Below are 15,722 nucleotides of genomic sequence, written 5' to 3'. Positions count from 1 at the left end.
AAGGACATCCTAACTATGTGCAGTAAATCGATGGTATTGATTTTAATTATGTCTGATTTCTACCTTGGGGCTAGCAATTTAGAGTTCGGCCCCAGTTAACCATTAAACTGGCCCCTTGTTCATCCCATTCCTCACATGTTTCCCACTGAACAATCGATGCCTTAGAAAACAGTGTTAGCTTAGCTATTCCTAGTGAACACAGGAAGAGATTCCTAAGAACATACTGGACTTATTTAATGGAGGTTTACATGAACCTAGTCAGAGTCAGAGGAAGCAAATACGTGACAGCATCTCTGTTCTCTGCAAATACATTATTCAGGAAGCTTGGGACAAGGAGACTTTCTTTGTGTGTGATACTAAGGTTATTCTGTTGTGAACTGGCCTGTGTCAGTTTCAAATAGGAGTAGACTGTGTTTAGAATTATAGTTCTCCTTGGTCCCTTCAGATACAAAGGAATGAAAGTCAAATACTAAATTGTTTTACCATGCTACTGGTTAAGCACACTTTTTTTTTTTTTTTTTTTTAGCAAGCTGGTATAAAAAACACTACATGCCTTCTATTCTGGAGACTTGATTTTGAAAATGACTCTTTTATGTGCTCTGATCAAAACTTAACTTAAATGATTCATTCCAAGAAGAGATTTGTATTCTAGAAGCAGAATTATGTTATCCTTAAGAGAAATATGAGGCTGCCACTACTTAGACCCATTGGTTGGACACAGAAATAAGCAGTCATCAAGGCTTGGGTTTCATTCCCAGTGGTACCTGCTACATGGTTTGCAAAATGCTAGAGGTCTGTTTATATAGGGATACAAAAGATTTCTAAATATTTTAAACAAACAATTCACCTGTACTACTAATCTCAACAAAGAGGTCTCATTTTTATAACCTATATAAGCCACTAATTTCATACTTGGACATGCCCTCATAATACTAATCATATTTAGCAGACTTTTTAATATTAATCAAATAAAACAAACAAAATGCATGAGGTTGTCATACCAGTAGTGTGAGCTTTCTGCTTAGAAATTTGGTAGACTCTCCAGGAACATAGACTGACCTCATGCACACATGCCAGTACATAGTATATCCATAAATAAGATATATTTTTTCAAGTGAATATTTAATAACTTGTAATTTGCTCAGAATAGAGCATGAATGGAAAACTGTTTAACTTCCTTTTGCTTGACCTATATGAGGGAAAACAGTCATGGAAGGGAATATTTAATATTAGTAAACATACTCAAACACAGGATTGAATGCACTAGGAAAAACTGTGTATTCTAAGTATGCTGAGTTTGGAAAACAGCGTCTTTCATTTCTTATTTCAGAATGAGGTTAATATGAAGCTGGGCAGTTAGAATTAAGAGTGTATGACTTAGGTGGAACTGAAGCTAAAGTATTAATTTGACCTTTAAAGTAAAGACAAGTTTTGTAAGGGAGACACATATAGCTTCTTCTTTAAAAGAGTATTTCTCTTTTAAATACTTTAAAAGAATATTTCTATCAAAGGGTAAAGCAAACTCATAGTGTAGACAGAAGGGAAATTGACATTTTAGAGAGAGAAGCATGAAATATTGAGTTTCTTTCTATGTAATAAGTCCTGTTTGCCAGTTTAATTAAATAATCAATAATTTAAATTTCAAGCACTTTTAAAGAATAAATAAATCCATGTAAATAAAACAGCAGAATTCTGTATCATCACAGAAATTAAGCATGTCTTTTGTTATCTGAATGAGTTCTAGGCAGGAGGAGGAAGAGAAGAAAGTCCTTAATAAGGCATTTCTGCATATAAGTAAATGAGTGTAAATATGTATATTGAATTCCATCTGTGTGTATGTTTCTATTTCAGAAATATTGCTAGGGGTCTCTGGAGTCCTGGTGGAATTACTTGACCCTGCCAATGGCTATACCGTATGTTTTACCCCAAGCAAGATTATGTCCACTCTGTGGGGCTCCATTTCCATTTCAGTAAGACTGCAGGAGAGGAAGGCTTGGGTCTGTGATGTTACCCAGGTTCTAGAATTCTTTGATTCTACTTAACATTAATTTAAAACTAAATTATTTTAAAATTGTGTGCCTTCTGTATATTATCATCAATGGCTGACACTCAGAAAAATAACATCTGGAAGGCTGGATTCCTTCATAGCTTTGAAACTGTTTACTTCTTGGAGAGTGGTATTTCCAGAAACTTACAGCTGGAAACCATTGTGCTTTTAGGTCCTACCTTAAAGCAAGGTAGCACTTTGCTAACTCAAAGATGATAGGAAAATAAAATATGGAGGTATGTGATTTTTCTTACCAAATACTAATCATATTCTCAATGGCAAATGTGTTTTATATGATAATACTTAAAAGTAACTTTTTTTTAAAATGACTACATTGTGTGAACATCTTGTTTGTGTGAACTTGCAATATATGAGATTTTTTTTCCCTAAACATTAGCATTGATATTCTGGATTATACTAAGGAGTAAAAATAAAGAAGAGTTCACTAAAGAAAAATACCCCCAATGTGACCTATAATTAGAGTGAATTCATGAGGTATACTGCTTTTTACTCAACATCTTAAAGAGATTCATAGCAGTTTTCAGCAGAGAGCCTCAGTTTTTATGAAATGGTGAATTGGAGGGGACAAATATTAAAATTCCATATTAACATTAGAAAAGAACTCATTATGACTGTTTAGTGAATTGTTTCTTAATAGTAAACATCAGTTTGTTCCTTCAGATCTTCATGATATAGAGTACCTGTAGTCAGAATATGTCTTAATTAATCAACATTTTATTTATTGATATATACTGTTGGGTAAAAATATAGATAAAATACCTTTATAAAATTATATTTTATGTTAGTTTGAAAATAAAACTTGTTATTGTAGCACATAATCTAAAAGCTATTTAACATCTCTACATTCAAAATAAACTCTCTTTATAAGCCAATAAGAAAATAACTCAGAAAGGTAAGAGATACAAAGGACATGAAAAGACAATATGCAGGGAAAAATTGAGTGAATAATATGCACTTCTTAAAATGTGAATATAACATTTTATAATATAATATAAATATAAATGTGAATTTATATTGAATTAAAAAGAGGCAGAGGATATAAAGAGGCATTTCACAGAAGAGGATGTGCAAATGACTGGAAGCAATGTAGTACATCTGTATAAAATACAGTAGTGACACTCAAATATGCATTCTGAAAAGTAGAAATAATGTAAAGATTATTCACTGTTCTGGGGAATTGTGAGTAGGATTATTCAGAGTGCTGCTGGTAGGATGGTAGTGTGCTGCTCCCTGATCTGGGTGCTCATTGCAGGAATGTGACTACCAGTGAGAGTGTCCTGAGCTGTGATACTGTTACAGCTTGCTTCCCAGTATGTATATTGTACTTCATTTAAAACTGAATAGGGGGAGGATGAGAGGAATTACGGAAAGAATGATGTAATCTATTTTTCATGTAATTTTAGAGAAGAAACCATAGAATGATAGAATAGTTTGTGATTCACTTGGAGAAAAATGGGAAAAGAAAAAATGCAAAGAAATTAATTAAAAGAGAATGCTGTTGCTAAGTCACTTTAATACAATGGCATAACAATTAAAAGATGAACTATAGACATACTTATATCACATGAACAAGATGGAAATCTCTTATAAAATAACAGAAAGACTCACCTCAATATTGTAGTTAAAAGAATGGTTTAGTAACGGCATAGATCCTCATCAGTAGAAGATTGATTAATATATTTGATGTGTATAATCATTGTTCTAGGCATATTAAAGATATTTTTCTCAGATTAATCATATTGCTAAAAACACAAAGCCCAAAACATGCTCACCTTTACTCCAGTTCTTAAGACTTGCTCCTTGCCTTTTGCCATTTCAGGAACCTTTTACATTGATATGAGAGAGCCGACATGCATAGTGGTATCTCTCTTGTAATTATTCCCAGCTTACAGTGGGCAGATACTACCAAATTTTCAAAGATAATACCCCCCATATTGTCAACCCTCAGTGCATTTCCCAATGCCTTTTTTGAAGAAAGTGTTTTCTGTGAAATTTGAGGGCAAATGCTTTTCTGGATATTAAGAGTTTGCACACACATCAATAGTCCTATCTCCATAAACTCCATGATTCCTTCTTTCACATTACATGGACTTATGGTCTTTCCAACTCATTCAATACTAGCCATATTTTAAACCACACTTTAGTTAAAACAAAAAACAAAAATAAATTGTTAAAACCTACTATGAGGCTAACACTGAATTCAGAATACTGAATCTGTTTCTGTAAGTAAACCCTTTTGACAAGCTCAGCCTGGTCCAGTGTTCTGCTCTTCCTTCCCTGGTCTACCACCCTTAGATATTTTTGCATGTATTCCTACTATCTTGACAGTATAACTTGTTCAAATGATACCAGATTTTGGTGTGTACTCCAGTGCAAACTTTGTACTTCCACCCCTCCCCAAATGAGATCCACTTGGATTTAAATCTCACTGTAGATACTGTGGGGCTTCCCAGGTAGCATTAGTGGTAAAGAACCCACCTGCCAATGCAGGAGACATAAGTGACTTGGGTTTGAACCCAGAGTGAGGAAGATCCCCTTGAGATGAGCATGGCAACCCACTCCAGTATTCTTGCCTGGAGTATCCCATGGACAGAGGAGCCCAGTGGGATACAATTGATGGAATTGCAAAGAGTCAAACATGACTGAAGCGACTTAGCATGCACTCACACACTTAGGTATTATAGTAATGAGAGATGCAAGAGGTAGGTTTTGAGGAAATTTGTTTACAAGGAAACAGCTCAAGAGAAATCTTTAGAGGGGATTAAACACAGGGCAGCTAACTTTAGAATAGGAAAGGGATATTCCTTCCCCATGAAAAGAGTTTCAAGGGAAATAGGGTTCAAGGCACATAGATTTATCACAATTCCCCATATTGTCCCATTGTTCTCCAAACCCTAAATAGCTAATTATAGGACTGGAAATGCTGTGGATTGTAATTCAGTAAACTGCAGGCTCATAATCTGTGTCTAATTTTCTGAAATTTTGCATTGTGGCTAATAAGAGCTAAGAGAATTTCAGGGAAATCATAGAAGCTCTCCCATTCTTTGATGATAACTTGAAATGGAAATTTAAATTCATTTCATTGTCTATTTATTTCTGTCATCTCTCAAACGCAGTCAAAAGAACTAACTCAAAACAAAGTATTCTATTCTCTATGCCATAATATCATTTTAATATTTAAATAGTTTATATTTTTTTTATTATGTTTCATTTTTTATTGACCACACTTTGTGGCACATCGTATATCTTAGTTACCTGACCAGGGATCAAACCCATGCCCAGTTGTGGAAGCACGGAGTCTTAACCACTGGACTGCCAGGGAAGTCCCCATGCCATAATATGTTATTGCACTAGTCACTTGTGTCTTACTACGTGGATATACTTAGCAGCTTTATTTCATTCACCTTCAGGTAGAAAATTATGAAAAACACTCTTTACACTGTATGCTATGTTCCTTAAGAGTCCCATTTTCACTTTTGGTTTAACTCCTGCCTTCAAATTTCTTCAGGTCAGATAACCAACCCCAACTTCCTATCTTCATGGCTTTATTTACCTGGAACCAGTAGAGTAAAAAGCAAAGGCAGCAGTTTGCCTTGCTGAGAAATGTCTGTATTGTATAGTCAAAGCTATGGTTTTTCCAGTAGTCATGAATGGATGTGTGAGTTGGACCATAAAGAAGCCTGAGCAACAAAGAACTAATGCTTTTGAACAAAGGTGCTGGAGAAGATTTTTGAGAGTCCCTTGGAATGCAAGGAGATCAAACCAGTCAATCCTAAAGGATATCAAGCCTGAATATTCATTTGAAGGACTGATGCTGAAGTTGAAGCTCCAATACTTTGGCCACCTGATGCAAAGAGATGACTCATTAGAAAAGACCCTGATGCTGGGAAAGATTGAAGGCAAGAGGAGAAGAGGGCAAGAGAGAATGAGATGGTGAGATAGCATCACCTTCTCAAAGGACATGAATCTGAGCAAATTGCCAGAGATAGTGAAGGGAAGCGGAGCCCAGTGTGCTGCCATTCATGGGGTTGCAAATCGGATATGACTTAGAGACTGAACATCAGCAATATTTTCATTCCTAAATAGTGTGCTCATTAAAAAAGAAACAGAAGACACTCTATTTTAAGTGCCTAATATTTTGATGTCTGAGTCCACACAATTGGGAAGTCTTCCTGTTGATTTCTGAAAGTTTTTTTTTTTTTTTTTTTTTTTAACATTTACAATACGTTCAGTATTACAGTGTAAGCACTCTCATCTTCGTATTTCTTTGCAGGTATGAAAGCAAGCAGACTTGCCTATGTTTAAACATTTGCAAATAGGATTGGAGTTCAGATTTGGTCTCACTTCAAAGCTTCTTCTTTTCCCCCTGATAAAATTGAGCCTCCTGTTTATACTGTGTACTAATTCATTGTCTTTTCATGTCCCCTATTCCTACCAATAGACTGTAGTTCTGTGATGTGTTAAGGCCTTTCAAATTACTTTTAATGATTTGGAGCAACATGCAGAAGAAATAAAGGCAAATACTAGAAATAACCACAGAAATAATGAAAATATATGCCCCAGAGACAAAATGATGCTCAGAAGATCAGAAAGAGAGCCAAGAACTGAGCCTTGCATCATAGAATTCTTAATGGATTTGAGCTAAAATCAGTTTGAATTTATATTACATAGCTATCTACCTAGCCTGCAGCTACAGAGAAAGAGAAAGAGAAAGTTTCTGATTATAAAATTTATACATCACAACTGAAGAATATTTGGAAATTACAAAATTCACATAAAATTAAAAGCATGCACAAATAAACAATGAAGGACAAAGACTGGATATATTTTTCATGCTCCCTGAAATAAATTATTTTGTAAGCATTTTCCCTGAATGTAGCATTCATTATAAAATTTAACATATACTTTTTTACATAATATGATTATAGAAACCTGCTACATGCTTAACATCTCTATGGGGTTAGTGGAATTATGCTCTGTTACTTAGTAAACCATATCACTAGTTCAGATGTTTAGTTTGTTTCTAACTTAATCATGTTCAATTGTGATCATTTTCTACATAAGAATACCTTTCAATTACATATTCCATTGCTTGTTATTATCAAAAATCTCCTTCAACCTCCCCACAAAAAAGATTATACCTATTTACATTTTTATACTTAGAATGGGGCTCCCCAGGTGGCATTAACGGTAAAGAAAATCCCACCAATGCAGGAGACACAGGAGATACAAATGTGATCCCTTGGTTCAGAAGATCCCCTGGAAGAGAACATGGCAACCCACGCGTGTAATTTTTTTTATGAGTGAAAAAAAAAGTATAGTCTTCTAAGATAGGGAAGCAGCCAGAAACAGAGAGCACTCTCATATTAGAATAAGTCCAGGTAGGTGTACTGATGAACCTAGGAAAGTGAGAGAAAGGGACAGCCTGGATATAGCAGGCACCGAGTAGCTACCTCCTTTGGGGACAGCCTCTGCCACTTGTATCCAGTGCCCACTGGAAGCTTCTCTCTTAAAATCTAGTGAGAATTTTTTATTTATTTTTTAATAAAAAAATCATAATTTAGAATAGCCCTAATACTTTTTTGTTTTGATTTAAAGAAACGTGTTCTAGAAAGTACATTACAAAAATCATAGAGATAACTTTTTTTATTATTATTATTCTTTATCTTTAATTAATTTTTATTGGATTGTAGTTGCTGTACAATATTGTGTTAGTTTCTGCTGTACAGGAAAGTGAATCAGTTATATGTATACATACATCCCCTCTTTTTTGGATTTCCTTCCTATTTAGGTCATCACAGAGTGTTGATTAAAGTTCCTTGAGCTAAAAATTGCAGAGACAACTCTGGAAAGAAGTAAATACTTCCACCCAGAATGTTAAGTGTTTTGATATATTTTTGTAATGTTTCTATTTTGTGTGTGTGTGACTGTGTGAAAATAAGAATTATTCTACAAATGTAGAATAAGAAGTCTTGAGAAAAATTACTGTGCTTCTTATAAACCAAACAAACTTCTTCACCAACTCAATATAATGTGATGAAATGTGCTGTTAAAAATACTAAGGTGAATAAAATACTGTCTTTGCATGTTATTTGACAGATATAATAAATATTTACAATGCTTGTGGTGTAATGTGAGCATTGTAATGGATGTGCAGAGAGGGTAAAATGGATGCAGAGAGAAAAAAAAAGTAAAAGTTACTCCTGTGTTTTATGTTTTTTATTTATTTTTTATTTTTTCCCATTTATTTTTATTCATTGGAGGCTAATTACTTTACAATATTGTAGTGGTTTTTGCCATACATTGACATGAATCAGCCATGGATTTACATGTGTTCCTCATCCCTATCCCCCCTCCTGCCTCCCTCTCCATCCCATCCCTCTGGGTCTTCCCAGTGCACCAGCCCTGAGCACCCATCTCATGCATCCAACCTGGTGCTTTCTGCAGGATAGAAATATGGGCATTGCATAGATGAATTCTTTCCCTCTGGTGCACAAGACCAAAATTGTGGTGTTACCAAAACTTCACTTACATTTGTAGACACACACTGTCTTCCAGGATCACTGAGGTGGTCAGGAGAATTAATTCTTCAAGATTATATGAGGTATCATGGTTATACGAGTATTTTCTTACTGGTTTTGGCCAAAAGTTGTTACCAGTTGCTAGTGGACCCACTCAGGTCCCAGCCCTGTGGCCCTATTAAAAAATTCAAGGACAGCAGGAGAATGTTTTTCTAGCTGTCTACAAGGGAAGATTGTGTAACGTACCTAATCATGGCAGAGACTGCCCCATCGTCCTTGCCGTATATTAAATAATGTGTGCTGGCATGCTCAATCGTGTCCAACTCTTTGCGACCCCATGGACTGTAGCCCCCCAGACTCCTCTGTCCATGTGGTTCTACAGACAAGAATACTGGAGGGGGTTGCCATGCCCTTCTCTAGGATATCTTCCTGACCCAGGGATCAAACCCACATCTCCTGCATTGGATGCTTTAATGCTGAGCCAACAGAGAAGCCCATATTATCTAATATTACTTATTAATTACCATCAATGTTATTAACCATAGTTGAAATGTAATCTGTATAACTTCAATAATATTAACTATTTTTGTCATGACATTGCAACTCTCAAGAAATCCAATACATATTAAAACTTTTTAAATTTATTTTTTCAACCATGAGAGACGAATTATATCACCTTTAAAGCTACATTTTGCTGTAAAGTTTGTAATTATTGTGCAGAAAATATCACATATTTTGATTTGTTCTTGCATTCAGATATTTAAAGTGGTCCATTTATTTTCACTTACCTTTTAAAATTCAAATTACTATTTAAATGTTTTTAACAAACTTTAATTATTTGCTATGAACTATGATACATTTCACATGGATGCTATTTTCTGGAAAAATGTGAAAAACTGATTTGGCTATTTAGAAATCATTATAATTTCAATATTTCTACTTATTTTTGTTTAACTTAAAGGAATATATCACATATCTGGCATTAAATGTTGAGACTGTTGGTTAAACTGTATAATTTTGAGTCAGTGAAATATGAATTTCTAATTCACTTGTCAATTATTAACACCAAGTTTTAAACCTCAAAAATTTGCTAAGGAATTTCATTTCATGTTTAGAAATGTATTTTCTGTCTCAAAGGTTTAATCTTCTATCCTGAACTTATTTTTATTCAAGGCACCTAGGCAAAGTCTAAATGTTCTTTTCATGAGCTGTCCATCATTTACATTACATGAATAGATACATAATCGTAAATCTAGAAGAATATACAAAATCAATCAACCAAACAAATTGTGATAGAACTCAAAAGATGTAAATTCTAAATGCTCAAAATGCATTCAAGCAAAAATTGTAGCAGCTTCTCTACTTAGTAAGTTATTTTATTTTTATTTATATAGTTTACTATGACCTTTTAAATTTGAGTCAATCTGAGTTTTCAACAGAGTTAAATAGGAGAATTTTGGCTCTTAATTGCTTTTTATTTTTTAAAATTGAAAAGTATCAGACTTTCTTAGATGAGTGTTTCTGTCAATAAATAATTCAGACTTCTCAATATCAGAAGAAAAATCACTTTAAAGTGAATAATGTATAAATGGAATATTGTATGCTTATTTCATCTTGATTAATCTTTATTAAATACAAAAATTAAAACTGTCAAACCCTATACATTTGAAACTATGTAGTACAAATAGAATCATTGCTAATAAAAAAGTAGAGCTTTGTCTGTGTATTAGTAAAATGAATTCTTAAACATGATCTTCTGCACAGAGTGATGTTTTTAAAATTAGAAATTATGAATGGTTCTAAAATGTGCACCAATATACCTACATGGTAGATATGCATTTACCTTTGTACAGCAATATTTTCTCAAACTTCTGGCTGTTAAACTTTATAAATGAATAAATTAAGAAAATCATATGTCATCTCTGACCTCAAAACAATGAGCTGATTTGCCTTTTAGCAAACCTTAACTGTAGCTCCATCTGTAGAGTAGCTAATTTGAATATGTAAAACTTCTTGAGCCTTCCCTGGTAGCTCAGTTGGTAGAGAATTGGCCTGCAGTGCAGGAGACCTCAGTTTGATTCCTGGGTCGGGAAGACCCCCTGGAGAAGGGAAATGTCTACCCACTCCAGTATTCTGGCCTGGAGAATTCCATGGACTGTATACTCCATGGGGTCACAAAGAGTCGGACACAACTGAGCAACTTTCACTTTTCACTTGAGCCTTCACTTCAATACTTTTTTGATCCGATTTTCTCTACCAAGAACTGACAGTGAGTTCACTGTCATACACTGTATGAATCGGGCCTGGAATAAATACTTTTTACCTTAACTTTCCTCAACGGTACGTGCTCAGCAATTAGTAAGTGGGTTCTGCTCCAGCTGACTTACAGAGGTAGTTAAGAGGCCATGAGTCTAGTTAGTTGCCTGCAAAAATACCCAGTACGCTCTTGAGCATTTGCTCCTCCCCTGAACTGGGATTTAGGTTTCTGAAAAACAGTAAGCTCTCAGTTCAATAAACTCTTCATAAGGACATCTTGTTATAATGAGAATATTTTATATTTGACACCTCATTTTAAGGAAAAGGAAGTTTCCCATAAGCATAGTTTCTATATTTTTTCATTTGACCTTTGTAAGATTTTATGGAAGGGTGGTTTTTAAAGACTATTTAGCTTTAATTTCTCTTTAACATAATGATTAATCCATTTCAATGGTTGAAACTAATATTTTCACATTATTTAATTTCCATTCCTTAATTATGATGTTGAGGTTAACATGTTTGTTTTGCATTCCATCAGACAATACTGTTTATGTTTTTTTTCCCTATCATTACTGTGTTCAAGTTCTACTGAAACATCACTTGAGAGATTAATCACACTGCAGGTTCTAAACTGAGTCCTCATGGGGGAGGTAAGTTTACCAGTGCCAAGAAAAGTGGCACTGGGCTGCTGAACCTCTGATTCATTTATTTGAATATTTTCAATTTTGTTGCTTATACTTTATTGATATTAGTTATTCTATATTTATAACCAGCTTTGCACACATGCAGTGTTGTTTCTTAATCTAATATATACCATATACACTTGTTCTTTCAATACATTTCTGTTTCATCTACCCTTACCTTAACTTTGACTTTATGCTTAATTTACTCAGCCATTAAAAAGAATACATTTGAATCAGTTCTAATGAGGTGGATGAAACTGGAGCCTACTATACAGAGTAAAGTAAGCCATAAAGAAAAACACCAATACAGTATACTAATGCATATATATGGGATTTAGAAAGAAGGTAATGATGACCCTGTATGTGAGACAGCAAAAGAGACACAGATGTATTGAACAGTCTTTTGGACTCTGTGGGAGAGAGCAAGGGTGGGATGATACGGGAGAATGGCATTGAAAAATGTGAAATATCATATGTGAAACAAATTGCCAGTCCAGGTTTGATGCATAATACAGGTTGCTTGGGGCTTGTGCACTGGGATGACCCAGAGGGATGGCATGGGGAAAGAGGTGGGAGGGGGGTTCAGGATGGGGAATACATGTAAACCCATGGTGGATTCAAGTCAATGTATGGCAAAACCAATACAATATTGTAAAGTAAAATTAATTAATTAATTAATTTAAACAGATAAAAAAAGAGAAAGAAAAAAAAAGAAATATATTTATGTATCCATACTCAAAATGAAGTAGAATTAAACTCTACATCCTGTTGAGAGAATAATTAACTAATGTGTAGATGTGTTAAAAATCACCAGAGAAATTAATATGTCTATTGGCAGAGATACTTTTAAGCTATTACACTGTTTCTCATTTATTTATTCACAAATTTTATCATTCATCATTAGCCTCACCTACAAAAATTATTGTGGTATTCTTACAAAGGTTTTCTAGTTCCTACATTTCTTCTGCATTTGTTATTTTAAACTGTTTTCCAAGAAAGATTTGTCCTTTATACCTGTATTTAAATCAGATGGATTCATGACTATTGTATTTATTTTCTATTGATGCTTTAAAGATATTGCACACATTTAGCAGCTTACAACAGTGTCCATTTGTTATTTCATAGTTTCCATGTGTCAAAACTCTGGGCATTGTGTAGCTCATCTGGTTCCTCTGCTCTGAAACCCACAAGATAGAAGACAGGTGTACAGAGGACTGAATTATTTTCTAGAATCCCTTCCAATTTCACTTAGGTTTTTGGTGGGATTCAGTTACCTGTGGTTGTAGGCCTGAAGTTTACTTACTAGATGTCAGCCAGGCATCATTCTCTGCTTCCAGAGACCACTAGAGTTCTCTGACTCATAGTCCCTTACTAAGCCAGCAGTGATGGGTAGGCCCTCTCATGATCTGAATGTCTCTACTGCCTCCCTCTTTTCTACTGCATCTCTCTGCACCCAGCTGGAGAGAAATCTCTTTGCTGTCACAGGCTCAGTTGAACAGATTGGGCCCATCTTGAGAACTGGGGATAATCTCCTTGTTTTAAGTTTTATAAACTTAATTATATCTGCAAGTTTCTTCTTGCCATGTAGTATCACATATTCCAGGCAATAAAGATTAAAAGAAAGTGAAAGTGTTAGTCCCTCAGCTGTGCCCAACTCTTTGTGAGTCATGAATGGTAGCCCACCAGTCTTCTCTGTCCATGGAATTTTCCAGGCAAGAATACTTGAGTGTGTTGCCATTTTTTCTCCAGGGGGATCTTCCTGACCCAGGGCTCAAACCTGCAAAGCAGTCAGATTCTTTACCAGCTGAGCCAGCAAGGAACATCAGTTTTCCAGGCAACAAAGATACAAGAAGCCTAAATCCTCCCTACCAACTATTTATTTATTTTTTCTGCTTTGGTTTATAAGCAAATAATTTTGTACTAGGTTTTGTTGCTCACATTCTTCTAGCTTTGCTTATTAGAAACTGTTTCAGGTTGGTTTCCTTTTCATGCCCCTCCTCCTCCTTTTAAGCAGTTGTAATGCTTTACGACACTACTGATTGCCCCAAGCTCATCTAGTATTAAATATTTTCCCTGGTCTCTACATTGAGCAATTTCTATAAGGAGCCCTGCTTTCTTTTGTTCTGAATTTCTTAACACATCTTCAAATCACAAAAACAAAACAAAAAACCCAGATCAAGATCAGGGGAGGGATACATTTGCAATTAACAGATGCATACTGCTATATATAAAATAAACAACAAGCACCCACTGTGTAGAATGGGAGCTATATTCAATACCTTGTAATAACCTATAGTGGGAGATGGAGAAGGAAATGGTAACCCACACCAGTGTGCTTGCCTGGAGAATTTCATGGACAGGGAGTCTGGTGGACTGCAGTCTATGCGGTTGAAGAGAGTGGGAAACAGCTAAAGTGACTGAGCATGCACGCATAATGGAAAATAATCTGAAAAAGTATATATATATATATATGAATTACTTTTCTGTATACCTGAAGCATTGTACATCATCTGTGTGTGTGTGTGTGTGTGTGTGTGGTCACTCAGTCACGTCTGACTGTCTGCCGCTTCATGGACTGTAGCCCGCCAGGCTCCTCAGTCCATGGAATTTTTCAGGCAAGAATAATGGAGTGGTTGCCATTCCCTACTCTAAGGGATCTTCCCACCCCAGAGATCGAACTTGTGTTTCTTGCAACTCCTGCATTGGCAGGGCTGTTCTTTACCACTAGTGCCACCTGATATATTTCAATTTACAATAAAAATTTCTTAAGTTATTAAGTAGGAGATAAGAAAAAAATCCAAAGTTTATAGCTAACACACAACTAGGAGACAGAACACTACAACTTTCCATTGGTGACTCAGGAGAGACTGCAGTTCAGATTTAGATGCTGACACCCCACTCCAGTACTCTTGCCTGGAAAATCCCATGGACGGAGGAGCCTGGTAGGCTGCAGTCCATGGGGTCACGAAGAGCCAGACACGACTGAGCGACTTCACTTTCACTTTTCACTTTTATGCATTGGAGAAGGAAATGGCAACCCACTCCAGTGTTCTTGCCTGGAGAATCCCAGGGATGGGGTCACACAGAGTTGGACACAACTGAAGTGACTTAGCAGCAGCAGCATCCTATTGCTGGGGCTTCCCCAGTAGCTCAGTGGTGAAGAATCTGCCTGCAATTCAGGAGCCACAGGGGATGCAAGTTAGATCCCTGGCTTGGGAAGTCCCCTGCGGTAGGAAATGGCAACCCACCCCAGCGTTCTTGCCTGAAGAATCCCATGGACAGAGAAGCCTGGTGGACTACAGATCATAGGGTTGCAGAGAGTCGGACACGACTGAAGCGACTTAGCACACGCACACACATCCTGTTGTTACCTCACCACTTCCTTAAAATTGAGGCAGTTTTTTGACATCATGTCCTTTAGTATCACTTTTCTCCTTTTCTCTTGATTTTCTCTTTCTGGAACTTATTGGAGCATCATATCTCTTAGCTTCTGTTTTGTATTTACAGTTAAAAATATTCTACAATATATTCCAAGTTGTTGGTTTATTATTACCTACAGATTCAACTATTATCTGATGTTTGATACATCTACTGAGATTTTTTTAAACATTTCTATTTTATTGTTATTTATAAACATCAGTATAGGCAAAAATTGAAGCATCAGCTTATGACTAAAAAACTTAATAAGATTAATTTTGCACTTTATCAAAATTTCTATTGAATACATATATACATATTCTGTTATTGCTATTAAGCAATGTATACCTAAAATGAAAATATGTTTATTTGTTTTTTTCCTCAATATTTCTAATTTTAAAATACATCTCATAAGCTATACTCTGTGGGAATACTTCAAATTAAAATTTGACAGACTTTGAATTTTAATACAGACTACTTTGATTATTGGGCTTCCCTGATTGTTCAGTGGTAAAGAACCCACCAGTCAATAAAGGAGATGTAGATTTGATCCATGGGTCAGAAGATCCCCTAGAGAAAGAAATGGTATCCTACTTGCTTGGAGAATCCCATGGCCTGAGGAGCTTGGCGAGCTATAGTCCATGGGGTTGCAAAGAGTTGGACACAACTGAGCAACTAAACAATAAAATTTTGACCTCTAACTTAGAACTTACCAAATCCTGACTCCTACTTATTTAAGTATTTGATAATTCTCATTTCATAAACAACAATGCAGAG

This window comes from Cervus canadensis, chromosome 13 (assembly GCF_019320065.1).
Source record: "Cervus canadensis isolate Bull #8, Minnesota chromosome 13, ASM1932006v1, whole genome shotgun sequence".
Taxonomy (NCBI): Eukaryota; Metazoa; Chordata; class Mammalia; order Artiodactyla; family Cervidae; genus Cervus; species Cervus canadensis.
The sequence above is the reverse complement of the archived record's forward strand: the minus strand, read 5'-3'. Positions refer to the sequence as shown.